This window comes from Chrysochloris asiatica, unplaced genomic scaffold, assembly GCF_000296735.1.
Source record: "Chrysochloris asiatica unplaced genomic scaffold, ChrAsi1.0 scaffold00018, whole genome shotgun sequence".
Lineage (NCBI taxonomy): Eukaryota > Metazoa > Chordata > Mammalia > Afrosoricida > Chrysochloridae > Chrysochloris > Chrysochloris asiatica.
In genome coordinates, this window is record NW_006408536.1 from 17,449,424 (window position 1) to 17,455,327 (window position 5,904).

Here is a 5,904-nt window from a genome sequence, read left to right on the forward strand (position 1 = left end):
GTAGTCTTTGGTCTTCATCAAAGTTGAATAAGTTGAGTCATCGCTTCCAGCAAACAAGGTTATGTTTTCTGCATATCTCAGGTTGTTAATGAGTCTTCCTCCAATCCTGATGCCATGTTTTTCTTTATATAATCTAGTGTCTCAAATTATTTGCTCAGCATACAGGTTGAATAAGTAGAATAAAAGGATACAACCTGACATAAACCTTTCCTGATCTTAAACCATCCAGTGTCCCTCCCCATGTGTTTTGTCTCTTGGTCTATATATAGGCTTCTCACAAGCACAATTAAGTGTTTTGGAATACCCATTCTTTGCAATGTTATCCACAGTTTGTCATGATCTACACAACTTGATGACATGCCACCAAACATCTTTCCGATATTCTCTGTTTTTATCTAACATCAGCAGTGATATCTCTGGCTCCATATCCTATTCTGAGGGATGTACTGCTGCAACCGTTTTTGAATTATCTTCAGTAAGATTTTAGTTGCATGTGATAGTAATGATATCGTTTGATGATTTATGCGTTCTACTGGGTCACCTTTGTTTGGACTGGGCACAAATATGAATCTCTTTCAGTTAGCTAGGTAGATTTCTTACAAATTTCTTGGCATAGATGAGTGAGAGCCTCCAATGCTGCATCGGTTTGTGGAAATATTTCAATTGGCACTCCATTCCTGGAGCCTTTTTTTTTTTTTTTTTTTTGCCAATGCCTTCAATGCAGCTTGGCCTTCTTTCTTTGGTACCATGGGTTCTTGATGACATGTTGCCTCTTGAAATGGTTGAGCATCAAACAAATCTTTTGGTACATTGATTTTTATGTATTCCTTCCATTCTCTTTTGATGATACCTACATCATTCAATATTTTCCCCAGAGAATCCTTCAATATTGCAACTCATGGCTCGAATTTTTTCTTCAATTCTTTCAGCTTGAGAAATGCTCAGTTTTCTAACTCCAGGTCTTTGCACGTTTCATTATAATGCTTGACTTTGTCTTCTGGAGCTGCCCTTTGGCATTTTCTGTTCAATTCTTTTACTTCATCATTTCTCTTATTGCTTTAACTTTTCTCTGCTTAAGAGCAAGCTTCAGAATCCCTTCCAACATCCATTTTTGTCTTTGTTGCCTATCTTTTTAATGACCTTTTTTGCTTTCTTACTGTGCATCAAGTCTGTTCTTGAGATGGTCTCTAAATTCAGGTGGGATATAATCAAAGTCATATTTTGACTCTCATGGACTTGCTTTAAATTTTTTCAGCTTCAGCCTGAACTTGGATATGAGCAACTGATGCTTTTTTTACAGTTGGCCCCTGGCCTTGTTTTGGCTGATGATATTGAAATTCTCTATCATCTCTTCCCAGATGTAGTCAGTTTGATTCCTGTGTATTCCTTCTGGTGAGGTCCACATATATAGTCATGTTTGAAGTTGTTGAATAAAGGCATTTACAATGAATAAGTCATTGGTCTTATAAAATTCTATCATGTAATCTCTAGCACCATTTCTATCAACTTTTCCACTCTAATCACCAGTAGTTATCAATTCATCTTGATTGCATATTTGATCCATTTCAGACTGAATAATTTGGTAGAATTTTTCAATTTCAGTATCACTGGCTTTAATGGTTGGTGTGTAAATTTGAATAACAGTGATATTAACTCATCTTCATTTTTGTTGTTAAGTGCTGTCGAGTCAGTTCTGACTCATAGTGACCCTGTGTGGGGTTTCCAAGGTGTGGCTGATGGGTTTGAACCACCAACCTTGTGGTTAGCAATCCAGTGCTGATCCTACAGTGCCACAACAGGAGTATGGATATTACCTTATCACCAACAGCATTGTACTTCAGGATAGATCTTGAAATGTTCTTTTTGATGATGAGTGCAATACCATTCCTCTTTAATTCATCATTCCTGGCATAGTAAACCATGTGATTGATTCAAAATGGCCATACCAGTTCATTTCAGCTCATTAATGGAATCCTGGTGTTGCACTGTAGTTTGAGCACTAAACTGCAAACCATAAAGTTAGTGATTTAAACACAGTAGCCACTCCTTGGAAACCTATACAGAGTCACTATGAATCGGGACCATGATGCTTAACAACAACAATGCCTAAGATATTGATCTTTATGTATTCGATTTCATTTTTTACAACTTCCAATTTTCCTAGATTCATGCTTGATACATTTAATTTCTGATTATTAATAGATGTTTATAACTGTTTCTTCTCATTTTGAGCTGTGCTTCATTAGCATATGAAGGTCCCAAAAGCTTTACTCCATTCATGTCATTACGGTCAACTCTACTTTGAGTTAGCAGCTCTTCCTCAGTTGTATTTTGAGTATCTTCCAACCTGAGGGACACAGCTTCTGGCACTATATCTGGCAATGGTCTGCTGCTATTCAGAGAAATTTCAGTGGCTGGCTAACACTTCTCTCTTTTTTCCTAGTCTGGAAGCTTTTTTCCTAGTCTGGAAGCTCTGCTGAAACCTTTCTACCATGATTCCGCTGGTGTTTAAAATACTGGTGACATAGCTTCCAACATCACAGCAACACACAAGCTACCACATTATGACAAACTAACAGACAATAGAAGATAGTCTAACTTAGCCTGACTAATTCGGGACAGAGGGCATTTAGTATTAAAGAGCAGGGTCACTCCAGAAGTACCATGGACTGCTAGAAGAACAAACCCGTCTGTGTTGGAAGAAGTGCAGCCAGAATGCTCCTTAGAAGCCAGGATGGCCAGACTTCATCTCTCATACTTTAGATATATTATCAGGAGGGACACTCACTGGAGAAGCACATCATGCTTGGTAAAGTGGAAGGTCAGTGAAAAAGAGGAAGACTCCCAACTAGATGGATTGGCACAGTGGCAGCAACAATGGGCTCATGAGTAGTAACAATGGTGAGGATGGCACAGGACCGGGCAGTGTTTGATTCTGTTGTGCAGAGGGTGGAAACTGAGCCGATGGTACCCATCAACAATAACCTATCAGTGAATAAAATGATTTATTCCCATGATCTATAAATCATGTATTATAAATAGTTATATATTTTTCAAAGCACACCAGCAACAGAATAAAGTCCTGTGTTCCTCAGTTATGCAATCTCACTAAGGTCCCAGTGTCTCAGCTAGATACCTGAGGCTTAGGAGAACTCTAAGACACTCCATCCCTCATAGTCTGATCTTGATGAAAACTATGACCGTGGTGACTAGTACATTCTTTGCCAAGCTGGTGTCAGAATTTTTTTTTCCATTTGATTGATTTTCATTAGAGACTGAAGAATGACCTCAAGAAACCCAGTTAGCCATACACAGATAATAAACCAACCCAACTGAATGGCAAATGTTAGATAGAGGTCAATCATCCATTTGTTTAATCCTTCTCATTCATTGAAATAAGGAGCTCTGGTAGCATAGTGGTTACGAATTGGGCTGCTAATCTCGGGGTCAGAAGTTTGAAACTGCCAGCTGTTCCGCGGGAGAAAGATGAGGCTTTCTGCTTCTGTAAAGATTTACAGCCTCGGAAACCCTGTACAGGGTCGCTATGAGTTGGAAAACGACTCCACGGCACACCACCACCACCACTATTCATTAGAATGGAATGGGAAGGGTTAGAGTACAATGGGTTAAATTAATCCATGATTTTTCTGAGACTCCTTCAGAGAATTTGAAGTTGCAGCCTTTAAAAATGTAAACTGCATAGTACTATTTGCATATGGCAGGTGGGAAGTGGCAGGTTTTAATTTTAACTGTGCATCTTCTCAATTGTTCGCTGAACCGAGTAGAGACTTATAGAAAATTACATGGGAGGGGGAAGGGGACAGACACCTGGTAATAAAAATGAGTTTAAAGTTCAAACCAAGTGCTATATTCTGTAATCCATACACATTTGATCATGAAAACTATATTTTTTGACTGGATAGATTCAAATCACAAAAAAATTCGTTTTAAAGGGAAAAAATGAAAACACTTATGGTATGCATAAAGATCTAGCACTAAGAGTTTTCAGAATATTTTCCCATCTGATATAAAATCCTTTTTTAAGAAAAAGGAATTGGACTCTTTCAGCCATGCTCCTAATGTAGCCGGTGGGCAGAGAAGGGAGCCGGCTCTGTGTTCCACGCACACGTGAAGCTCCGCTGTGCGCTTGGCACAGCCACATACCATGCACCACTCGAGCTGCAGTATAACCCTAGCCACAGTGGTCTTCTGGGATCCATGCCAGTTTAAGAAGCATACAGAGCTGTTCATAGCAGCTGAGGGCATACACATGGGCCTGTTCGTGTACTGGGGCATGAAGGCCCAGCTCAACATTAACAATGTTCTCCCCTTAGGGATCATGCCTGAGGGACACCATTGTATGCTGTCTGATGGAGAAAGAAGCCTGGAGACGGAGCAACATTCATTTTCCACAACCAAGACCAAGAAGACCCTCGTGAAGATACCCTTGGGTTCCAAGAAGGTCATTTCCTCAGCCAACAGAGCTGTAGTTGGTGTGGTGGCTGATGGTGGCCGCATCAGCAAGCCCATCCTGAAGGTGGGTAGTTCCTACCACAGATACAAGGCTCAGAGAAATGATTGGCTTCGTGTATAGGGTGTGGAGAATCCCTTTGGAGGTGGCAACCACCAGCACATCAGGAAGCCCTCTGCTGGCCACCAGGTGGGTCTCATTACTGCTTGTCGCACTGGGTGGCTGCAGGGAACCAAGACTGCAGCAGAAAGAGAACTAGGATAGGCAAGTCAATAAAGCTTTTCTCTTGCCAAAATAAATCACAAAGGAAATGATTTTATGCTTTGAGTCAGCTTATTTTGTGTTTTAGAATAGAACCTACTTTTTATTTACAGTGTGTAAAGGAATATTAAATGACAAAGACAGATAAATGAAAATCTCTCGACATACACACACACGCACAAGAAGGCCTCGAGGAAAATATCCCTTTTCCTTTATGTTGGTCAAGTCCCTCTGCAAGAAGTTCCTAAAGCAAAATACTTGACTTTAAGCTGAGAGTACATTCTTAGAGAATCTGTCTCATCTCTTTGTTGTTTTTGTCAGCAGCTGCCCAGTTGGCCCTGACAGATGGCTGTGCCCCATGGACAACAGAAAGAAATGCTGCTCAGTCCTGTGTCATCCTTATGATTAATTGTTGATCGGATCACTGTGATTTTTGGAAGTCGATTGTAGTGCCTTTCTTCGTAGTCTGTCTTAGTGTGGAAGTTCCATGGAAACCTATTCAACATCAAAGCAATACAAAATCCTCCACAGAAGGGTGATGGCTCCACAGTAAGTAACACATCTGTAAATGAAACCCACTTGCCCACAAGGAAGACAAATATTCTACCACTGAAGCACCACTGCCAGACATGTGGCCGATGGTGCCAGAAAGAGAAACATGACAGCAAAGGCAATATTCCATGACACCACCAATCTGGGAAGCTCAGGGAAACATGTAGTGTCATGGAGATTGTAGTCATCCATTTCATTTTAATATGTGATTTCTATTTTCTTTACAGTCAATTAGGGTGAAATTATTGGGCACAACTCAGAATGAGGAGAAACAGCTGCAAACATCCATTCATAATCAGAACATGGACTATACAAAGTATAAATCTAGGAAAATTGGAAGCAGTCAAAAAATGAAATGGAATGCATAAAGATCATTATCCTAGGCATTAGTGAACTGAAATGAACTGGCATTGTCCTTTTTGAATCAGACAATCACATGATTTCCTATGCTAGGAATGGCAAATTCAAGAGGAATAGTGTCACATCCTTAAGTCAAAACAACACTCAACATCTATCTTGAGTGCTGCATGTGATAGAATAACATCCATACAAGGAAGACCTGTTAATACCACTATTATTCAAGTTTATGCAACAATTACTACAGCTAGTGATGATGAAAT

General features: G+C 39.9%; 1 pseudogene; it reads left to right on the forward strand.

The window, feature by feature from the left end:
• Window positions 1-4,165: 4,165 nt before the first annotated feature.
• Window positions 4,166-4,735, forward strand: LOC102819690 (annotated as a pseudogene).
• Window positions 4,736-5,904: the final 1,169 nt, after the last annotated feature.